Here is a 24,944-nt window from a genome sequence, read left to right as displayed (position 1 = left end):
GGAAAAAATGGCATGCCATTTTAGGAAAAAGTCCGATTTTGTGTCAAAATACCTCTAGTAGAACTATGCTACGTATAAATTTAATACATATCCTAAGTCGCGCTTTCGAGACTTGAGAAACGCAAGTTGAATTTCGTCAATCAGCTGGGTAGAACGGGAGATATAGAACAGAAACGTTTTAGTCCAAAGGGGCTTTGATTCACGTATCGTACGACACGAAACAGATGCAAAAGTTTTACATAATTCTATAACAATATTTGTTGTTCTTTCTATAACTTACATTGTCCTTTTACAGCAGTTAATAATTTAAAACACTAATATTCCTGAAGATTATTAAAAATAGAAAATATAAATAAAGCTTTATACAAAATAAAGTAATAAACGGAAGACAAAGTAATTTTATTAGTAGTTGCAAAAGAAATTACCTTATTATACAAATCTGACACGTAATATTTATTTTCTCAGAAACCATTTCGTTTTTTAAATCCGACAATTTTCATAATAAACCTTATTTCCCTTAGCCCAATCAAACTTCACTCTATTGCTACTTCCTTCATCAGAGTTGCCAGATTTTATTTTATATCAAAGATTATTTATTTATTCCCTTCTGAATTAATATCTGCTGTGAATACGGTTATAATGACGCTTTTGCGGCATTAATTTCCATGAAAGCTCTTAGTGGTGCTTGAATTTGCACAGCGCATGTGCAGTTCGTGAAAACTGCAGCGTGAAAAACAAGATTAATATGTTTTCAAAATGACTGAGTCTGGTAAACTAAAGTTGCCATTTTTAATACCAAATGCATGAGACAACTTATTAATAATCAACGTGAAGTTGTCAACATCTGACTTCTATCATCATCTTGATTATCCAATAAAACTGAAATGTCGTAAAGTGTTTTGATATTGATATTTTTTAGAGTAATATTGGATTAACTAAGTTACATTTCAAAAACAGCAAAGAATAAAACTTTAAAGTTAATGGTAATAATAATTAAGATCATAGTTTAATTCATTATTGTTAGTTTAAAAAATTTGAAAATTTAGTTATATTTTTAAGATATAGTATTATAGTTTATGTTTATTACAATACACATAACAAGTATTATAAATAAGCATTAAAATAATTAATATTAAAAATAATTACCGTTTTAATATAGCTTTTAAAGTTAATTATTGAATTTTTTGTCGTCAATATTAATTGTTAAAATAATAGTTAGTACATAATTATTATTAAGTAATTAATAGCTATAAAAATAGTAAAAAAATTAAAACAATTAATATAATGAATAAGTAATATTTTTTCAGCTTTTTTAATAAGAGTATTCCTTACAATCATTACAGTATGCAAACAAAAGTATAAACTTTCAGTTTATGTATTTGTTTCCAAATCTTTTCATGTTTGTGGAACCGTTCATATCGAATTTTAAAAATATGAATCTCAAACAAAATTAAAGACATGTAAAATTGTCATAAAATATCATTCATTGTCATCAAAATATGTTGTAGAAACATTAGGATTTTTTTGAAGGCAGGCAAGATGAAAACGTAGCAACGCATTCGCCGGGATTCGAATCGCGGACCTCTGGAATACGCGCCCATCGTGCACACCACCATACCTAGAAGGCATGCCAAGAAGGTGGGAGAAATACCTTATATACTCCCCCTCTTAAAGGGCGACTGCGGTTTTAGGGGACCCAATCGCCGAATCCTGGATGTGGAGAATCATCATCCACCACACTAATTCGGGCGCCACTGTAGAGACATTAGATATTTTTTGAAAGCAGGAAAGATGAAAAATGAGTAATTTTGAAAAAAATCGCTTCGAGGTGTTCTGGCTTATGTCTAGATGCACCTATGTACCAAATTTCGTAGCCCTGGGTCTGTTAGCGTACGCGCAGCACGAACGAAAGACACACACACACAGACAGACTCTTTCTTTTATTATATGTAGAGATAAGTTGTTATGGGAGTTATCACTCCTATAACAACTGCTGAAGTAAAAGATAGCTGAAGTAAAAGATTAAAGCGCACAAACACAAATAGCTAACTTAAGTTTATTCTTTCTCACCACTTATCGGAGATAAATTAAAATATTACAAAACAAAATGACCAGTCTCTTGGGTTTGATAGTGAAACAAACTGGCTTTTAACAGTCTCTGTATTTACAAAATCTTATTATTTTCTAAGCCAGAGAAGAAGCTACTGCTCTGAAATTAAAATCTAGCTCAGATCTTAACTCAGTAATCAAGCTGTATCTTGAAATTCTAATTCCTTCTCGAGCAACGGCTTTTCTCTAACAGGCAAGCGTGATGCTTATTATGTCTCTGCAAAGAGAGTGAACTTTGAGTGCTTTTTTGATTACGGGCTTACATGATAAAGCATCTATATACCTAGTTCAACCTGTTTACTCAAGAGAATTTTCCTAAATAGTGATTCAAAAATATCATCATTATGATTTCAAATCTGAAATTCAGCTTCACTGTATAATATCATTTTCATTTCATTTGCTTATCATTCTCTACAAAGATAGCGAACTTTGAGTGTTTATTAATTATGAACTAACATGATAAAGCATCTATGTACATATTTCAATTTATTAACTCAAGAGATTCAACTATTTTTTCAAGTTTTTACTGTTATTATTACTGTGTTTACCGCATAAGTGTATCATTTTTACCCAAGACTGAAAATCTGATGACCTGAAACTGCAAGACACGTGACTTGAAACAAGCTTCACGATTCGTCGAGCACAATATTTCACATTTTGATTTTTCGCAAATTAATTAACACCTTTATAGATACTAATTCAGAAGTCAAACAACAAAAATCAGCGTTATATTTACAAAATTTTCACAGGACTAGTTTCGATGGTTTTACCGAACCACCACCCTCAGCTGCAAAATCGCAAATGAACAAGATAGGAAATAATGATTAGATAAGATAAGAAAGCCTGGACAAGAATAAGCAAGTGGCGCCATCTGTTGGTGAAACCAGAACTAAAACATAATTTCTTTAAAGGCCGAAGGCTCTAGAAAATCCAGGAGAACTGGATTTTCTAGATGGATTTCTGGATTTTATCCTCATTGGAGAACTGGATTTTCTAGAGGCATTTCACATTCATAAAAATCTTTCTGTTCTAGTTAACGATCCTAATTCCAATCCAAATTTGCCTTCGGCCTTTAAAGAAATTATGTTTTAGTTCTGCTTTCACTAACAGATGGCGCCACTTGCCTATTCTTGTCCAGGCTGTCTTATCTTATCTAATTATTTCCTATCTTGTTCATTTGCGGTTTTGCAGCTGAGGATGGTGGTTCGGTAAAACCATCGAAAGTAGTCCTGTGAAAATTTTGTAAATATAACGCTGATTTTTATTGTTTGACTTCTGAATTAGTATTTATTCGGCGTGTTATTGTGTCTTAACCTTTATAGATTTTTCACTATTTTTCTACTTATTGTACATACATTATTTAGCATTTATATGTAAAAATTTTACCGTGAATACTATAATTCATCCAAAATGAACACATAAAATGTGTAGGAACCACGCCATTGGCTAGCAGATATTCACTAGACTTCACCTTGACGCCATGTTTTACCACAGTACTGCAACGAAAACTAAATAATGCTCTTAGCAAATTTATGCTTAATCTACTACGATCCAAACTGAATAGTTTATAATTCACACAACTTGCTCGAAACCTTGACTTTGTGCCTATTTTGTTTTTCGACTAACGGCAGGATGATTTACCCGCTTATTTTACAACTGCAAAAGCCTAAGGGCACACCTAAATTTTTCTGGAAATTGCTCTTTAGGTAGCTCATGCCAGAAGGCAAATCAACGAATACGAATACGAAAATACTTGCCACTCAGATCTGCATAATTCTTAGAAGTTAGCGAATCCGTGATGAAATGAGCTGAACAGGAAAGACGTAAATTAAACTTAAAATTGTTAATGAAACTCAGCTGTTGAGTCACGACCTAGGATCATGAGTTTTAACACTAAAGAAAACGTTATCAACACCGCATTACAGTTTTATTAAATAAGCACCCCGGAGGTATTATCTGAAGGTGTACCTTAAATTTAAAATTCGTGTATGTGCGTGATATGCAAATTGTAAAGCTTATTAAATCGGTTTGGCATAATGATTTTTTTTTTTTTTTTTTTCTTTTTTACTCCAAAGGGGCTTTCTCCCTGAAGCACTACTGTTCTTGTTTTGCTATTTTGCGGGACTACTGTTTTCGTTTTGCGGGACCCTATGAACGGCATATCACGTTTCAAATCGTTGCCACCAAATACTGTCGCCCTGTATTACATTTTAAAGAAATTAAATAATGAAGAATCTTCATAAATGTATGTATGTTTCTCGCATTGTGATAAAACAACGGTAACTAGAGCCATCCAATTTTGAATACGTAATCCTACTGTGAATATGTGCATCTGAAAGCCCAAATTTGAAATTTGGAATTTGTTTTATGATCGATTTCATATTTTGTAAAACTTTAACGAATTTTTGATTAACAAACTTAACGATTCAAAAGCGAGCAATGGCAACACTTTACGGGGGAAAAAACCTTTTTATATCCAGCGCGCGGAACTGTGTATCGGAAATTCTAAAGATATGCTCATTTAAAATTATTTTGCGACATTGCTGTTGAACCGAATTTTATGGTTCAAGTGCATTTTTTGCACTTGAACGTTTTTTACGTTTTTAACGTTCTGTGTGTTACCTTTATTTAATAACTATCATGTTCTTTGCACTTAAACCCTAAAATTCAGTTCAGTAGCAATGTCGCAAATTTTAAAATGAGCATATCTTTAGAATTTCCGATACACAGTTCCGCGCCCTGGAGATAAAAGGGTTTTTTTTTCCCTACCCGTAGAGTGTTACCATTGCTCGCTTTGAAATCCTTGAGTTTTTAATCAAAATTTCGTTAAAGGTTTACAAAATATGAAATCGATAATAAACAATAATAAATAATAAATAAATTGCTCATTGCCAAAAGAAAACTTTTGGGCTTGTTACGGTCAGACTATTGAGGAGAATCACAACACATAAATAATGCATAAGTCATGGAATACACATATAAAAAAATCTAGAAATAAAGTTCAAAATTACTAATAAAAATGAAATCGAACCTCACATTAGGGAACAGAGGGGCAACCTCCGTTATCAGAGGAGTGTTCTTTAACGTAGGTTCAGTTGTACGTTATACTAAAATTTATTTCGACTTCACAAATTCACACAAAGGCCCTTTTCAGACATATATTGGTGTATAACTATTATCTTTCTTTTTATATAGAACCACACAATTATTTCTGTACTAAGAAAATGTGTTATTCTTAAACATTTGATTGAACGTCTCCAGCATTATTCGTACAATTTCTGCACTTTTCTTAAAATGAAGATGAATGAGAAAGCGATCCGACATTCATTCTACAATCTTGAGAAAAGTATTTACCAACGTCATACATATTTAATAAGGCGACCCCTGCTGCATTATTACAACGTCGTCCGACTTGGCAAATGGCCAAAATGCCAGACCTCCTCTTAAAATGAGGAGCATTCAATTCATACGCAGTGTTTCTCTTGGAAGTTTGAGGGTTTGTCGTTCGTCAATACCGATCCGTTCTGCGTTTCCGTTGCCAGCAGAAGGGAAAAAAATTAATCTTTTTTTTAGTAAATAGGTCGCATAATCGATTCGATTGTGGCGTGTAAGACCAACGAAACGAGCTCCTGATACGCGTTTACACAGTTGCCGCTAAACGGAATGGCAATGAATTAACTGCACGCGACGCACGTGCTGTGCAAGAAATCGGGTTATTAAACTGCTGCTGTCTGTTCTGTTGGTGCTCATGTCTATTAACATTTTTAACTGTTTATTTGGCTAGATCAAATATTTCCAAATTAATTTTGACTCCTTGATACCGAAGCCATTTTCTTATAGTTTTGCCGATACTAGCGATGATGTTTTTCGTACAGTATTCCACAGAGATATCGAATTTCTGCACTAGGTTTTGCGTAAAGATCAAATTATTCATCGCAAAATTCGAAAAATTACATCTTAGCGTACAACACAAAAATATTTTTCCGATGAATATTATTTTGCTATCGTTAACACAGTTAATTGAATTATGAGAGTATTTAAAAAATTGTTAAATTTTTTAGCTCTTTTTGTCTCTTATAATGGACAGAATTTTGAATCAAAGATTATAAATCTATCATTTTTGCCGCATTTACAATTTTACGTAATGATGCCATCTGATTTTTAAATCAAGCAGAAGCTTAAATAAATTGAATATAATTGTATACCATCGGATAAATCGGATGAATTAAAAAAAAGGGAAATGAAAAGAAAGAAAATAAGGCTGGCATCACGTATTTTGTAAATACTGTTGCGTGTATAAGGGCTCGTACTAGATTGAATGCATGATATGATGATAGGCTGATAAGATTTATTTTACCAAATGAAACACTTCAGAGACATGAAACTTTTCACAATGTAAGTCGCACAACTCTTCGTAATATCACAAAGTACAATCAGTAGTTATACTTCAAATGGTTTTTCCATTTTTTCCAATTTTTTCCATTTGTTTTTCGATATTCAAAGCTACGATAGGTAATGTTGTCTGCAAAAAAGGAAAAAAATCGTCAAAGGCTATCTTCAAAAGAAAAAAAGGCTAGCTTCAAGCTAGAAAAGTTGTTCCAAATACAAGAAACGGAATGTTTCAAATGTTGCATAGGTAATATCATTAATGCTAAAACAAACTTCGTCAAGACAAGGGAAAGTTTAAAATCATTGAAATGTTCAGCGTCAACAAAGTGATTAATACTGATTGGAATCTTAAAATGGCAAAAAAAAAAAAAAAAAAAAAAAAAATAAATAAATAAATAAATAAATAAATAAATAAAATAAATAAATAAATAACACAAAAAATCTGAAATGTTTCAGATTTTAAATTACGTCCAAAGGGGCGTTTTTTAACATTTTGTGTGTCACGTTTCTTTATTAAATATCATGTTCCTCGCACTTAAACCATAAGATCCAGTGCAACAGCATTATCGCAAAATAGTTTTAAAACGAGCATATCTTTAGAATTTCCGATACAGAGACTCACGCGCTGGAGATAAAAATGTTTTTTCTGCACAACGTTGCCATTTGGCTCGCTTTGAAATCCTTGAGTTTGTTAATCAAAAATTCGTCAAAGTTTTAAAAAATAGGAAATCGATCATAAAACAAATTTCAAATTTCAAATTTGGTCTTCCACATGCTCATATTCGTTGGAGGATTACGTTATTCAAAATTCGATGACTCTAAGTACCGTTATTTTATGACAATGTGAGAAATATACATACATTTACGCAGATTTTCATTATTTAATTTCTTCAAATATAATGCAGGACTCTAACATTTTATGGCAACAGTTTGAAAAGTGAACCGACATTTATCCGTCCGACGCAAAATGCCAAAACGAAACTAATAGTCCTTCGGGATTCAAATCCCTTTGGACTAAAAAAAAAAAAAAAAAATCTGCATCCTCTTTGTCTATGACATATAGCCGAACGCAGAACGTGCTGCAGAATTCTTTATGAGAAACATTTATCCGGACAAAAATGGAAAAATGTTGTTTCAATAGTTCAATCTTGGGTGTATTTAAATGACTGCAATAAAAATAGATCCATTTATTATAATTTATTTTTCAAATGCCAATTACATTGGACGTTAGGCCATTAAACTCCTTGCTTGCCAATAGCACTGAAATCTACAAGAAAAATTTTTCAGTGCTTCACACTCGTCCAAATGTTTCGCCGTCATTGGCCGTCCACTATTACATAAAATACACAACGGCTAGTTTAGTACAAAATAAATGATTCTGTAGACAGTCATGCCCCGTCAATAGTTCCATTTATTATCATCGAAGAGGAGGAAAAGCTTATAAATACAGTTCAAAGGATCTAAAGAAAGGTTTTTAAAGGAATTTACGATTGTTGCCGGTTTCTCATATAACGGCAAATTACAAATAAAACGATTGGAGAAAAATATGAAAATCAACTCCACGTATAATCAGAAACATATTTTATACCTCATTTTCAAATATGAGATAACTTCTCTTTAGCCACAGTGCCATCAATCAGTAGAGTGAGTGAGTGAGTGAGTGAGTGACGGAGGACGTGGGCACCATCCCTCTACCGTTACGGTTAATTGGTATGAGCACCACGCCCGCCCTTATCTAGAATGACATAATTAGGTACTTAGGTTATCGCTACCCATTCAGACTTGCATGGTACATATTGCCATACTCTGACTTTCACGCCTATTACACATGCCGTACCATATTCGGACTTGCTTATTCATACTTGCATGGTGCATTTACATTCATATTGCATGGTACATATTTCACACATTTCATATTACACATTACATTTACTGGGAAATTGAATATGACTTATGTTTAAGGTTCTTTGCATCCGTAAGGTTCAATATTTACGTTAATTATACATGATTAGATACTTAGGTTAACTCTATGCATTCATTATTATTTACAGACTTGCATGGTGCATATTACACACAGAGAGATTGATTAATACTTATGTTAAAGGTACTTTACATCTTAGGTATTTAGGTTAACACATAGTTTAACACTACGCATTCATTATTGTTTACAGGTTTGCATGGTGCATATTATATACATTACATAGTACAGCTTATATTTACTGAGAAAACTTGCATTGTACATAGTTCACGCATTACATAATACAAATTACATTTCTAAGAATTTAATTATTAATTAATAATATTAATTAATACTTGCATGGTACATATCATACATATCATACACATTTCATAGTGCAGTTTACATTTACTGACAGATTGATTAATACTTTTGTTTAGGGTACTTAATATTTATGTTTAAGGTACTTTACACCTGTTTGATTCAATTCTTACTATAAGTATGTATAGTTGGGTTCTTAGGTAGCACATAGGTTGGCTTTACGCATTAATTATTATTTACAGTTTGCATAGTACATATTACACACATTGGTACATATTACACACATTAAATAGTGCATGCTAATTAATTAGAATGGTACATATTATACACATTAAATAGTACTGTGAATATTGACATGGTACATATTACACACAATTACTGAGACATGGGGTATATTTGCATGGTACATATTACACACATTTACAATTTACAATTAAAAAAAAAATACAATTGCTGAGAAAATTAGCATGTTACATATTACAATAATATTAACATGGTACATGTTGCACACATTAAATAGTACAGATTACAATTACTGAGAAACTTAATAGTACTTAATTTCGTTATGTTCAGACTTGCAGAATTGCATTTACCTATTACCATATTCTGACTTGCATGACTATTATATGTTCTATACCCTATTCAAACTTGCTTGATGCATATACATTCATATTGCATGGTACATATTCTCACACGTTACATACTATATATTGCATTTACTCAGAAATTGTTTTTACTTATGTTTATGGTACGTTGCATCCGCAAGGTTCAATATTTTAATATTAATTAAACATAATTATGCATTCATTATTGTTTACAGACTTGCATGGTACATAGTACACACATTACATAATATTGATTACATTTACTAAGAAATTAATTAATAGTTTATGATATTAATTAATACTTGCATGGTGCATATTACTTGCTTATTATAGTACAGTTTACATTTATTGAGTGATTGATGAATACTTGTCTTTACTTAATACGTTCAGACTTGCAAATCCAGGCTTGTATGATAAACATTCATATTGCATCTTGATAAACATTCATATTGCATGGTATATATTTTACACATTACATACTATATATTGCGTTTACCTGGAAATTGAATATAACTTATGTTTAAGGTACGTTGCATCCGTTGAGTTCATATTTACGTAATCATACTTAATTAGGTACTTAGGTTAACATTATGCATTCATTATTATTTACTGACTTGCATGATAGATAGTACATACATTACATAAGACTGATTATATTTACTAAGAAGTTCATTAATAGTTAATAATATTAATTGATACTTGCATGGTACATATAACACACATTTCATAGTACATTAAACATTTAGTGAGAGATTGCATAGTGCTTAAGTTTAAGTGCTGAGAGTGTTAGCATGGTACATATTACACACAATTACTGAGACATGGTACATATTACACATAATTACTGAGACATGGTACATATTACACATTTACAGATTACAATTACTTAGAATATTAGCATGGTACATATTACACGCATTTACAGTTTACAATTACTTAGTATATTAGCATGGTACATAATATAATAATATTAGCATGGTACATATTACTACAATATTAGCATGGTACATATTACACACATTAAATAGTACAGTTTACAATTACTGAAGGATACATTAAGCAGTTTCTTACAATTCTGTGCCAAGTTTTACATAGTGCATATTACAAACCTGCATTTCACATACTACACACATTATTATATAATGCAGGTTATATTAATTTGCATGTAATATACATGAAGAAAAGGTCACTATGTTGAAATATTGTAACATTACTAATTGCACAAGGAAAGGTAATCTGCAGATTGGGTTGCAGTCTGTATATAAATAGTCTGATGTGAAAAATAGGCATAGTACATGCATAAATTTGTGATTCCTATGTAGTAGTCACTATGCTGCTTGACACCATAAGTTACATTAAGCAGTTTGACACAATTCTGTGCCAAGTGTCATTAGCTTTGACATGACGACAGTGATTTGGCGTATTGTTGGCTTATGCTTAACGAGGAACCTGCAGAAGGCCTGCCTATCCGTTATAGGAATGGCAATATGGTGGTCCTCTGTAAGGGGACATGCAGTGATGTAATGGTCTGCTGTGCCCTCTTCGCCACAGATGCATTCGTCAGTGCTGGTGATAGCGTGTCGGTGATAGTACTGTGGGAAGGGGCCATGACCGGATATGTAACGTACCAAGAGGGGACTGGCGATAAGTCTTTGTAAATCTACTTTTGGCTTGAAGTAAAAAGTTCTTCTGCCGGTTAAGCTGTTCGTCCACTCCTGCTGCCATTTATTGCAAACAATTTGCCGTAAGGTCTTTTTTAGATATGAGGTAGGCCATGGGGTCTGTACTGTAGTAATGTTGTTCCCAGTGGCGGCGTCTTTTGCCAGGCCGTCTGCAAGTTCATTGCCATAAATACCTGTGTGCGCTTTAATCCATTTTATGACGTAATGATTGTGAGCATTTTCACGTAGACTTTTTTGAATGCCTGCTATTTGCGGGGAGGTATGTTCTGAATTGGCAATTGCTTGCATAGAAGACAGGCTATCTGTATGTATTAAGGCTTTGGAGAATTTATTATTCGTTAGATAGCGTATGGCCTCGTGAATGGCGAGTGCTTCACTCTGGAAAACGCTGTTTTCAGTGCTGAGCTGCATCTGCCATTGGTGAAGGGGTTGTTGTTGTTCACTGAGCACGACAAAGGCGCTGCCTACCTTTTCGTCAATACGAGAACCATCTGTGTAGATGGAGATGTAGCCGGATGGTGCCACATATGCTGGGTTCTTCGTGAGGTGAATTCCAATACCCTTGATTGCTGGGTGTATATGAAGTTGTGAGGTCTTATTCTCAAACTGTTCTTGAGAGAAGGTAACGTAATCATAAGTAAGTGAAAGTCTTAACTGATGAACCTGTTGTGTCACCGCTTCTTCTTCTATGCGTAGATGAAGTGGTAGCACTCCTGCCAAGATGTTTAGTGCATCAGTAGATGTTGTCCTGAAGGCTCTTGTAATTGAGAGTAGGAAGGGCCTCTGTAGTGCAGACAGGTGCCGGATTTTCCTTCCCTGCATAGGGAAGGCCCAAATGGCCGCTCCATAGGACACCATCTTCTCGACGACAGTAAGATATAACGCTTTTTGTATGTGAGAATTAATCCCCCAATGAAATCCGCGTTGCATTCTGAAATGCTGTGCTATGATTGCTGTACGCTTCCTTAAATTAAGTATGTGCGGCATCCATGTCAGTTTTTCATCTATGTATAGACCGAGGTATCTCAGGACACGGACAATTTTAATTCGACGATTGTTGATGCGGATTGTCGGTCTTCTAGTCAGTGATCCTCCCTTCTTTGCGATTAGTAGAATTTGACATTTGTGCTCTGCTACTTGGAGTTTTTGTCTGTTGCATTGCTGGTAGAATAGATTGCAAACTTCGTTTGAGTTGGCCTCCAATTCTGCTCTAGTACGTCCTCGGACAAGTAGAGCAACATCGTCTGCATATGCGAATATGGAGGAATGCGTTGGCAGTGTGAATTTTAGGACTGAGTTGAAGGTTGCGTTCCACAAATGGGGGCCTGCACAGGACCCCTGTGGACATCCTCTGGTTTGGGTACGCTTGATAATCCCACTGTCGTGCACTATTAGAAGGCAACGGTCCGTTAGGTAATGTCGCAAAGTAAGGAAAATATTGCGTGGACATTGAACTGTTCTGAGTGCTTCTAAAATTGAGGGCCACCACAGCATATCAAATGCACTTTTCAGGTCTATACTGATTAGAGCAGTATGATAGCCGTGGTTGCGATTATCGTGTATAGCTGAATGTATATCGTGGAGTGCATGCAGTGTTGATGACCCTGTTCGAAATCCATATTGCTTGGGGTGTAGATATTGGCCTCTTTCTAAGTGGTGTCGTAAGCGATTCATTAGAAGCTTCTCATATACTTTTCCGAGAGCCGAAAGTAAGCAGATCGGTCGGTACGAGGATGGATCTGAAGGATCGCGATCCTTTTTTAGGAATAATACGACCTGGCCGACCTTGAATGCTTTTGGGAACGTACCTGTTTGTAGCAGCTTATTAAAGAAGGCTATAAAAAGTGGCAAAGATGCTCTTATTGCTGTTTTGATGATTTGATAGCTTATCCCGTCTGGTCCCGGTGCCTTGTTATTGGGAAGGAGTTTCAGGACTTGTAAAACTTCCTGCATGGTGAAGTCTGGATCGTCTGCAGTAGACGGAGTAGATTTGTTACTGCGTAGAGATTTATGATATTCCGAGTCGTCAGAATTGTCATCTTGACTAAAGACATGGTCCAGGATATTTTCTAGCGTATTTTTGGTGGATTCTTCCGTAATTAGTGATTGCTCTGATGGTATGAATTGAAGACGCACGGGTTTAAAGAGCTTGTTAGTGGCTATTTTGTGGTGCAGCCCGTAAATTCCTTCCGTTTCAGTACAAAATTTTTGCCAGGAATGGATCTTGGCCTTGATTATTAGCCGTTTATATAATGCTCGTTCTCTTTGAAAGATAGGTAGGGTAGTGCTCTGGATTTCATTACGCCGTTCGTGCTTTAATCTGCGTCTGAGCGCACGGCATTTTTTCCGTTGGATGGTGAGCTCTGTGTTCCACCAGTTAGTGGCGTTTAATTTCTTTTTGGATCTTGTTGGTAAGAGCTCTTCGCAGGTGTCATGAAGAATTTTCATGATGTCGTCGGTTAGCGATTCCATATCACTTTGTGTATTGGCATTTTTTAGGACTGGGGTTAGATTGCTTAATCTTTGATCAATTTTCCGAGAGAACTGTCACTTCTTATTTGATGGCATGTTATAACGTTTAATAATTTCTATTTGTGGTAGGCTATTGAGTTTGAAGGTGATAAATTTGTGGTCTGATAAGCTATCAGCTTCTTCTACCTTCCAGTCCTGCACATGCTGTGCTATCGGCACCGTAGAGAGGGTCAAATCCGGCCAGCCAACAGCAAAAATTCTGTCAAAGGTTGGTGGAGAATCTATGGAATTATGGAGAATGAGATTATGTGTTGATATGAAATCCTCAAGTTGTCTTCCTCTGGTGTCGGTACTGCTGTAGCCCCAGTTAGTATGATGAGCGTTGTAATCTCCAGCTATGATGACGTTTGACAGCTTGGTTCGTTGGAGAACTGACTGTGCTAGTTCAATCGTGGTTTCTAAATCCTCAGCTGGGGAAGCATATTGCGAAATGAGAAGAAGTGAGAAGTTGCTGGCTTGAAGAAGGACTGCACTTAAGTCTCTTTGCTGCTCAATAATCAGAGGAGTCCAGTTAGGTTGACAACATACTAGGATAGCGCGGGGCGGTTGCGTCTTCTCTTGCTGCTGATATATCGTCCATTTAAGTGGGAATCCCACTGCTTGGCCATTTCGTGTGTACGGTTCTTGTGCTAGAATGAAGTCGATACTGTGCTCGATGGCAAATGCTACTGCTCTATTTGTCGCTGCTTGTGCCCTCTGTAAATTTATCTGTAGGAATGCAATTGGGCTCTGTGCTATATTAGCCGTATTTATTTTTTGGAAACTTTCGTCGGGACTTGAGGTTGCTGTTGAGCGCATTAAAGGCGCTGGCAGGCTTCTAGTACTCTGTACTGTCTTTGATGGTCTGCACTCTTCGCTGGTACTGCGGACAGTCGGGGTGGTAGGCTGGGTGGGTAAAATTATGTCTTGATCCATAGCGTGAGTTTGCGTCCCCGCAGTTAATGCACTGCGGTTGATGTGCATTGCATTCCCAAACCCCATGTTCTCCAGCGCAGAATGAACAGTATTGCTTTTGGCTTTTGCAGTCTGCCTGCGTATGCCCGTACTGCTGACATCTGTAGCATCTCTTGATGCCAGAGTACTCTGTGACTTTGTGGGCCTGCCATCCCAAGAAGATCTTCCTTTGCTGCATGATGGCACTAAAGCTTGTGGGCTCACATTCGAATACCCACTTGACTTTTCCTTTACGTCGTTCTCTGAGACAGTGGAGGGGCTTGAAGGTGTTATTGGGCATGTTTGTAGCAGCGCTGATTTCCTCAAGCACTTCCTCGGGTTTTGTAGACTCTGGCAGATCGTGAATTGCACATCTTGGCTTGCGCTTCCGAGGTCTACTGATTTCGGCCGGGATTTCTTTTTGCTTGATGTGCTGCTCGAGAGCTGTGGCATCGTCGCTGGTGTTACAGATTACTTCAATGCCGCCTTTGTTACTTCTGATAATCTTGTCTATTCCAACCTGAATCTTCGTGAGGGGTACTTTGGCGTTGAGCTGCGTTCTTAGTTCCGCTTCTGTAATGTCGGGTTTCGGCCGTATGAAAAGGCTTTGTGTCTTTGTTTTCCTGACGATCTCAGCAAATGTCGGTCGGGTGGCAGTTGGTGGTGGTGTTGAGGCCTGTTGAGAATGCTGTTCCGAAGTCGGATGTTGCTGAGAATGTGCTAATTCGCAACAAAGCACGGTTGAGGTATTGACTCCGGTATCGACTTTGGCAGTTTTTGGTATAAAGTCTGGTCCTTTTATGGCCAGCGTTTGTAATGCGGCCAGAGAGTCTAGGAGGCGAGCACGGAGTTCAGTTGGTAAGAGGAATTTGGCGTTTCTTTTAGTGGTCGTTACCTGTCGGATGTCTTCGTAAAAAATGGAAATCTTTTCTACGTAAGGCAGATCTGAAGCCAATTTCTTAGAAGCGTCTAAGGTACTTTGTGTGTCAGATGATTCTCCGTCAGTTGTAAGGGCCGAAGGACGTGGCATGATTTGAAGGGAGCACCGTGATGGCAGTTATTGTAAAGAGTCTATTCAGTGGTACTAGAAATTCGTTACAATAAAAAATGGAAAGTTCGCGTTACACTATTTTGCACAATTCGCTGATCACTGAATTGAACTCAGTCACTACTAGCACTACTTTGCACACTAATTTACACTTACTAATAAACATTTGAAGAAGCCTTTTAAGTTGTATAAAGGACATTAATCAAATTAACAGTGAAATGTATACAAATTATAAATAACTTAATTAAAATGAATAATTAAAGACTTAAAATATGGTAATTAGATTAATTGCAATTAGCATTGCTCAAAGGTGCCGGGAACCTAGAGTACAATTAAAGTGCCGCTGTCTATACAGAAGCCTATAAAATTATAAAATACAAGAGTGCAATAAGACTATACCGGTAATTAACGCAATTACCAATTTAAGCACTATACTTAAATACACAGTCAAGTTAATGGGATGGGTAACAGGAGCCTTCTAGGCAATTTGAGAATTATTAAAATTGCACAATTTGTGCGAAGTTATGAAAAATTTAGCGGTAATTAATCAGCATGTGAATAACAATACATCATTAATTAACACATATTTACGTAGACACTTTTATAATTAATCGAGTTTCCGGTGTAGAACCTGAGGATACTAGACACCTATTTTGAGTAGTAAATAGTGTCAAGTATTGGCTGAAGCCAACCTGTTGGTTAATCTGCGATTAATAAATTAATTATAATGTCAGGCTGTCCTACCTTGGCTGCTATCTTCTCTGTTTTTCATCTGTAAAGCAGGAACAGTAATCCAATTAGCACTAATGAACCAGAATAGCACTTGCACAAACACAACTCACACTGCACTTGACGCTTATCTTCTGTGTATATATTAGACGCTTATCTTCTTCAGTTTTTCATACTAACTTCTTGAATTTTTGTAAGTCCAATAATTAATGCCACAAATTAGTAACTTTGGTTCTAATTGGTCGAATTTTATGAAATTTGGAGCTTTTACTTCTTATTAGTAGAAAGGACGTTTGCTGTTGGAAGTAAGTTGATCCAGTAATTAGGAGTCTAATTAGGCAGATGGTGGTAATTAGGCCACTACCTCCTTTTTCAGCCGGATGCGAATTCCTTTGGGTGGTGAATCACCCAACGGCATTCTAACGGTCGCTAGCGTTGAAGCTGCTTCAAATACACTATTAGAAAACAGTAATTAATTCATATTTAAATTACTACTTAACCAAATGACGCTAAACTTATTCCAAATTAAAGTGAAAAACCTGGGCTATTCAATGGTATTAAAAATGAGCTGATCCGACTTGCAGTTGTTTTGTAGCGGTCCACAAAGCTGGTCAGGACGGTGAAAATGGCACTGTAATGCTAACACAATTAGTAAAATCTTGAAAAATTCCGTAATTAAATGCCTATTTGTCATACAGCCGAAAATCTTGTATCACCGTAATCCTTGCTGCTTCTGTTATCTAAATCAACTACTTTTAAGACTGCAGGATAATTATTTCCGTAGTTATAGACTGAATCGGCGGAGCTCAAAAAATACAACCTTCACTCTCTCGAAGCTTCCATCAATCAGTAGAATAGCATCCAGACAAAGCAATCAGTTGCAAGTCAAAATCTACTCTTAATTTCCTGGAGAAAACGGAACAAGAAACGGATATCAAGGCCCTCTCTTTATTCGTATCCCTTTGTCCTAAAGACCCAAAGACCAACTCCCTTTATTCATATCCCTACTAAATCTCCTAATGCAACTGACAGGCGTTTGCTCTTCTGGACTTTTAAAAAGCAGATTGCCCAAACGTCGACCTACAATCCTCATTGGACTTTGGAAAGCTGTTCAAGAGAAAGGAGATAAAATACCTCTTCTATTTACTACAAAAGGTTTTATTGTCTGGGTAATTACTGTGTGGAAAGATAATAAAGAATAAAGGTTATCAGACAGAACATATAAAACACAAAATCTTTATGTAAAATATTTCTGTAATACAATGAAAATCTTCTAAAAATGTGCAAACAGGCTCTGTAATTTACGCTAACGTTAGTGAATTACTAATCTTTTTCAGGACTAGTATTTCTCTTAATCTGCTTGGCGAACATGACGTGTCCTGACTAGACAGTGAGTTTGACTATAAACTATGCCCTATGGAGTGTAGGAGAGACGACAAGATAAGAAGAGTTTAATTACCCTTTATTTTGCACGATATTACAGGCTCTTCCGCACTTCGGGATACAAAGACCAACCACTTGTGGTTTGAACGTAAAAATATGCGAACTACTAACTAACTCAAAATAAGAGTTAACTTTGAAAATTTTACACAAATGACTAAGACTGGCCTTTTAAATTCTTAAGTATGTAGTACGCAAACTGCGGAAAACTACAATATGTCTTTAGATTTCAAGAGGACTAAAACCTCTTTCCTTAAAGGCGGACAGCAGCTGATTGCAAGCTCGCGTGAAGTATAGTGGCAAGAAGGCTCACTCTCTCCTCATCTAACTCTGCTCTTGGCAAAAAGGCCACAACTTAAATACTTAAGCGTTAGCCAGTACAATTTGTATAAACATATTCACGCGTTTATACTGGTCGGAAGTGGAAAATAAGAGACGACAGTACAGTTTTAAAATAAAATAAACGTTAGTAAAACTTAAGATGTTTACATCTTAAGTGATTTTATCTACTGAGCTACAGTATCCAAAGAAGAAAATAAGAAAATTATGATTACGAATATATATCCAGTTTCAAACAAATTTCACAGTTTAGTCGTTTTTCGAAACGATATTTATTTATTATTATTCCGCCTGCTTCACCTCTAATGGGCACTACAGTTAAGTCATGTTATCCTGATCGTCGCACCAGCAACTTTTTTTGGTTGTTTATCTTTTCAACCTTAATAAACAGTTGGGTGCTCCAACTTACAATGTTTTGGAAATGTAATAAAAAATTAGCAAAAAAGGTTAGTTAGTTTTGAGATATTTACATATATACATGAATGGAGTCTTGCTGCCTTTTTATTTCGTCAGGTGCCTAGACCTGGTTATCTTCTGTGATTATGTTTCTCTTAGAATAGACATACTCTATGATGGTTCTGACTTCACACTTTTCGTAGTAATCCTGAATAAGGTGTTTGAGGCTATGTGATCCCTGAAACTGAGGAAGGGAGGCTGTGATGGAAGAAGTAAGTGGACAGTCGCGGGTGTAATGTGAGACGTCTGCTGAAGAAGCTGAGGCACAGCAGGCCAATTGACGTTTTGATTGCAGAACCTGCTGAGGTACGCCGGAAATTTTCCGTGATTTGTGAAAACTTGTTGTAGATAGAAGTCTGTTTTGAGCCTCTTGATGGAGACCACGCGAAAGATGGAGTAGGTTTGTCGACCGGTGTTCTGAGTCGTCCCAGCGATCTTGCCAGATGGACATGAAAGCGCAGAAGATCTTATGTCTGGCAGCGACTACGGAGAGTAGGATCTCTAAGGCGACGAAAGGATGACTTGTGGCTTCTTTAGCTAAAGCGTCGGCTCTTTCGTTACCTTCGGTACCTTGATGACTACGTACCCAGCATAGAGACACTTGTCTGAAAGAAGAAAGGGTAATAAGCAATTGTTTTAATGAGAAGATGAAGGCCTTACGTACCGTTCTTGTTTAGGGCCTGTAGGACGCTCCTGCTGTCCGTGTAGAAGCTGATGGATGGAAAATTGGTGTTGCCTGCCCAGAGAGCTGCCCTCTTTAAGGCGAAGGACTCAGCCAGGAAAACCGAGGCATGGTCGCTAAGTCTGAACTGTGCTGAGTGAATTTCTGTATTGTTGTGAAAAGTGACATAGGCTGCACCTACTTACTCTGAAACTTTAAAACCATCAGAATATTTATATATTCATATACAAAATATTTATATTTATATATAAATATAAATATTTTATAAATATCGAATATTTATATTTATATATTCATATTCGAAACGATATGAAAAATTTATTCCTTTCATATATGAAATATCTCAATAGGTAGCTACATTTTGAAATCTTTCACGACAGAAATTCTTTTCGAAATGCATTTCAAATGCGAAAGCTTTACTTGCACATGATAGTCTACTGCTTTCAATAGATCCATTGACTCACCCATACCATGACAAGCTACAGTTACTCAAAGAAAACTATATGATGGAAAAAATCAATTCAGTGCGTTCCAGAAAGGCTTTCAGAAAGTCCGAAATGTATATTACGGTCGAATTCTTTCCTATAATCGACTTTATTATATTTTCCAAATGCGATACTTGCAGTAAATTTAAGTATCAGATTCGGTTTGCAAGTGTTGTAAAATATATTTGTCTGTTTATATCAATGATTTTTATCGTTTCGAAATTAATTTATTTTGTCACACTACATATAGATTTTGATATTTAAAATCCAAATGAAGAAGATATTGAATACATAAGATAAGTAAAACTGGAAGAGAAATATATTTAATATAAAAATTAAATTAAAATTAAATTTAGGTGGCGTAGATTTTGAACAAAGCTCTATCGATTTCAAGGGTAAACTAGCATAGGGTCCTCTTCTTCAGGAATATGAAAAATAAAACAGCGATTGTTTTCCCCTGACGAAGAGGGATCTGTGTCAGATCGCTATTGAAATTTTTGTTTAAGTTTTACTTCATCTTAACGTGATATTTTTGCCTGAATTTAATATGATATATGTATTGAATGTATGCATTGATTTTCATATCTCTTTAGCACATTTCAATGCATGGGCGTGTTCTAATGGTTAACGTGAACTAAGATATTGAAGAGAGAAAAAGAGTGTTCAATTAGCTGGGTACTCCGTAGTAGTGAATAAAGGCCGATTCTGGAACATTACGAGTTCTGCCCAGCTTCTCTACTTTCCTATCCCTTTACCCATCTCTCTTCTCTTTCCAGCGTTTCTCTTCTCCACAACTACCCACCTTCTCATCTGTAACCCCTCTCTCTATTCCAAGCGCTTTTCTTCTCCCCTCTTCCCACTTTCTCCTAAGGTCGGAGGAAAGGGATTTTCAAAGAGGTTTTGTCCAAATGTCGACGTCAGGCACATTAATTATTATTTTACTTAATTATATAAATTAACTGAATTTTAACAAACGTATAGTTAACGAAAGTTTGACTTATATCATTATACAGTATTACTTAATAAATTTGCTTTTCGTCTTCACAGAGAAAGTTTCTCCCACTTTCTTTAATAATTTTAATTCAGAGGTGTAATAACAATCACTGCCATCACATTTTTGTTTGAAGTTTTATTTTATTTACGAAAACTGATCTTAATGAACATCTACAATTACAAAAATGTCAATGAGCAAAATCAAACTATTAATTTTGATATCATATATTAGCAGGGTTTTTAGATGAGAGCAATAAGTGACTATATAACTCCGAAAAAAGGGAACTTTCTGCAGAATTTTTTATTTAAATGCAAATTAAATATTTAATGCAAAGTTTTAATACACTAAATTTCATCGAATTATTTATACATATTAATTTAAACTAAAATCAAATTGCAGTTTATGTCAATAGCAAGTTATACCGTATTTTGTGCGCAAATTATTAGGGTATGCCAGTAGTGAAACAGTTTCATTAGAGTCAGTATTAAGCTCAGGATTTTCAGCTACCACTTCCGGAACCTTCTGAGGTTCCGATACGACTTGCTCGTAATTTGGTGTCAATTCCAAAGGGTACAGTCGTTGGATTGGTCTTAATATGTTTCCCTTTTCAGTTCGTAGTTTCACAAGTCTGATGATTTCATCTTTTCCTGGAAAGAGTTCCAGTACTCTCCCTAGCAGCCAATGCAGCCTTTTTTTATCATCTGTGCCAATTAACACTATGTCACCTACATTTATTTTATTTTCTCTTTTGTTAACTGAAGAACGAAGGAAACCCAGATACTCCCTTTTAAACCTTCGTTTTAGATTTTCACGAACCTTTTGAATATGTCTCCATCTCAAAACAATATTAACTTTCAAAAATATCTAAAACGAGATAGTTCGCTTTTTGTCGTGAACATTGTGAGTTTAAGAGAAAATAATAAGCGGTTTGTTAAAATTTAGATCAGATGAAAGATCTTTTAATATATAGCATTTTAATACTATTTAGCACAGTGTAATAGGTTCATTTTACAATACGCAACATCCACAAAAATGATCGTTACAACGCAGTTCGATCATCCATCTTTTTGAACAACAATTTCTCTGTCTTTGGCATTCCGTAACAGAGAAACTTACCTTTCACGCAGTTTCATCGTGGCGCGACTTTCTCCCCACCTTGAGTTTGGGGATACAAACTCAAAACCGTAACATCATGATAATATATACATACAACTTCAGATAGCAATGACGTACAAATAATAATAGAAATATTTCAAAATATTGGAATGCAAATTGAAATCAATATTTTAGAGTTCAAACACAGAAAGTTCAAAAGTTTGTTTAGAAGTTTATAAATCCAGCTTTTTAACTGGTTTCATTTCTCGCCCTGAGCGAGACACGCGAACAGTTTCATTATAGTCAGTATTAAGCTCAGGATTTTCAGCTACCACTTCCGGAACCTTCTGAGGTTCCGATACGACTTGCTCGTAATTTGGTGTCAATTCCAAAGGGTACAGTCGTTGGATTGGTCTTAATATGTTTCCCTTTTCAGTTCGTAGTTTCACAACTCTGATGATTCCATCTTTTCCTGGAAAGAGTTCCAGTACTCTCCCTAGCAGCCAATGCAGCCTTTTTTATCATCTGTGCCAATTAACACTATGTCACCTACATTTATTTTATCTTCTCTTTTGTTAACTGAAGAACGAAGGAAACCCAGATTCTCCCTTTTAAACCTTCGTTTTAGATTTTCACGAACCTTTTGAATATGTCTCCGTCTCAAAACAATATTAATCTTTTCAATTTGATCCAAATCAGGAACATCATTTAATGGAATGTCCTGAAGAAACATTGAGGGGGTCAAGGTTTTCAGCTCTTGTTCCTCGGATATGTAAGTTAATGGTCTGCTGTTCATGATAGATTCGCATTCACAGACAAGAGTGTGCAATTCCTCATAAGACAAACAGGAGCGTCCAAGATTTTTTCTTAAAAGATCTTTCAAAATCCCAATCAAACGTTCCCAGAAGCCTCCCCACCATGGAGAGGAGGGCGGGTTAAACTTCCAACGAATTTCGTTAACTCTAAATTCACTTTCAATTGTAGTCCAATCTAGTTGTTTCAGAGCATTATTTAGTCCTGTAAAATTAGTACCATTGTCTGAATACATCACAGAATTTCGTCCTCTTCTGGCTATAAACCTGCGCATAGCTTGGATGAAGTCATTGGTACTCCGTTAAGGTATCAGCTCAAGATGGACAGCTCTAAATACGGCGCAAGTAAAACGTACTATCCACACCTTTTGTTTAGATTTAGTCAACAGAGGTCCAGCTATATCTACACCCGATACTTGAAAAACTGCTGCTACCTCTGTTCGGTCTTTTGAAGAGGCGGAAAAGGCACCTCAAGATGTTTTACCTTTTGCCTTTTACATGTTAAGCATTCTTTGATAACACTCCGGACAGTTTTTCTCCCTTTCACGATCCAAAATCTTTCCCGTAAAATAGTCAGTAGAGTTAATGTCCCAGCATGCTTGTTAGCAATATGTTCTTGGGCTATAAATCTTCTCACTGCCAGGTGTTTCGATGGTAGAATTATTGAAGAAATAAAATCTTTCGATTCTTCCTCATTTATCAATCTGGACTTCAATCGTAAAATTCCTTCTTCATCTTCAAATATTAGAAGACCTTTCAAATTTTTTCGTGGTTCTTCATTAGAGTAATATTCCTTTTGTATTACACGGAAAATAGTCCCTTGTGCATTTAACAATTCTTCATTTTGAAGTTCCTTACATTTTCTTAAGTCCTTGGCCTTTGGTTGAAAACGCAGTATCCAAGCCATAACCCTAATCATCTTTGAAAATCTAGAGAATCTTCTAGCTCTGTGTTACTAGCAGAGATGACTGACTTTCGTTTCTCCATCTCTACTTCTTTCTCGTTAATATTTACAGCTGACTTTGGCCACTGCTCCTTCGAATTCTTCAACCAGGCTGGCCCTTGAAACCACTTGCGTATCTGAAGTTGCCTAGGTCTACAACCTCTTGATAAAATGTCTGTTGGATTGTGGTTAGTTGAAATATGGAACCAATCTTCCGAAGTTGTCAATTTTCTAATTTCAATTATTCTGTTTGTAACGAATACCGACCACTGTTCTCGACGAGTTATCCACACAAGAACTGTGGAAGAATCTGTTCAAAAGTAAGTCTTGACGGTGGGAAGTCTCAGAGCTTGCTTCACAGAACTAAACAGCCTAGCACTATGGTAGCGGCCATTAATTCAAGACGTGGTATAGTAATAGTTTTCGTTGGAGTTATTCGTGATTTGTCTTGAAGTAATTGAACAGTCACAGAACCCATACTGGATTCACTTCTTTAGAAAATGCATGCCGCATAAGCTGTCTTACTGGCATCGACAAAGGTATGGATACTTAAATTGAATTCCTTCATCACACCTAACCATCTTATAATTTTTATATTTTTTAAGTATTTCATTTGTTTTCCCTATTTAAAAAATACTTTCCTTATTTCATCATTCACTTCATCGTCCCATGATTCTTTGCTCTTCCAAGTGGCCTGCAGCAAAATCTTAGGCTGAATCATAACAGGTGCAAGGAAACCTATGGGATCAAATACTCGACTAACTAGTAAAAGTATTTTCCTTTTAGTTACCTTTTCTCTTTCATCAAATTTCAGAAATTCAGTGTCTATTTCTAAGGTATCTAAATCTTTGTCCCAAATCAGTCGTAATACCGGTGATGTTGTACTTTCTGAAAATGCTGGAATGGCAGAACTATCCCATCCTCTGAGATCAAACATTCCTTTTTTCATTACATTAGTTGCAGATTCGATGAATATTTCTAGTTCGGCATTATTTGTACACTGGTTACGCAATTATGGACATAAAAACTATCTTGTAATTTTTTAAGAAATTCTTCAGAATATTTTTCTTTCCAGGAGTCTTTGGATAAATGATGGCCAATAACCGCCATGAGCAAAAATGGACTACAAGAAATGTGAAGTACCACACGGGTGTGACGAAATGTCTTCTCTCTACCATCATCACCATACCAAAGAAATCGTAAAATATCTCGATTTCTTTCATTTAGAGATATCTGTAAAAAAGCAGAGAAACTTACCTTTCATGCAGTTTGACCGTGGCGCGACACTTTTACCTTCAGGAAAGATCCCCATTGTGAAATATCTCCCTTATCCAGCGCTCTCTTCATTTTTTCCTCGAAATTGTTGTTGTCCCTTCTTAACTTCTGACACTTA

At 35.8% G+C, this 24,944-nt stretch overlaps 1 protein-coding gene and 1 long non-coding RNA gene across 2 annotated transcripts in view; one reads left to right on the top strand and one right to left on the bottom strand.

Moving 5' to 3' along the window:
- Window positions 1-5,888, bottom strand: part of LOC118195795 (uncharacterized) — a 102,269-nt gene extending 96,381 nt beyond the window's left edge. Inside the window, exon 1 of the long non-coding RNA XR_015043051.1 lies at window positions 5,146-5,888. This is a non-coding gene — a long non-coding RNA (uncharacterized LOC118195795). The remainder of the gene's footprint in view (window positions 1-5,145) is intronic.
- Window positions 1-24,944, top strand: part of LOC118200712 (solute carrier family 7 member 14-like) — a 349,638-nt gene that overhangs the window by 69,388 nt on the left and 255,306 nt on the right. The gene's annotated exons all lie outside the window — the stretch shown is intronic.

The sequence above is a fragment of the Stegodyphus dumicola genome, chromosome 1 (assembly GCF_044657685.1).
Source record: "Stegodyphus dumicola isolate Sdum_Otavi_A_Nest chromosome 1, ASM4465768v1".
Taxonomy (NCBI): Eukaryota; Metazoa; Arthropoda; class Arachnida; order Araneae; family Eresidae; genus Stegodyphus; species Stegodyphus dumicola.
The sequence above is the reverse complement of the archived record's forward strand: the minus strand, read 5'-3'. Positions and strand labels throughout refer to the sequence as shown.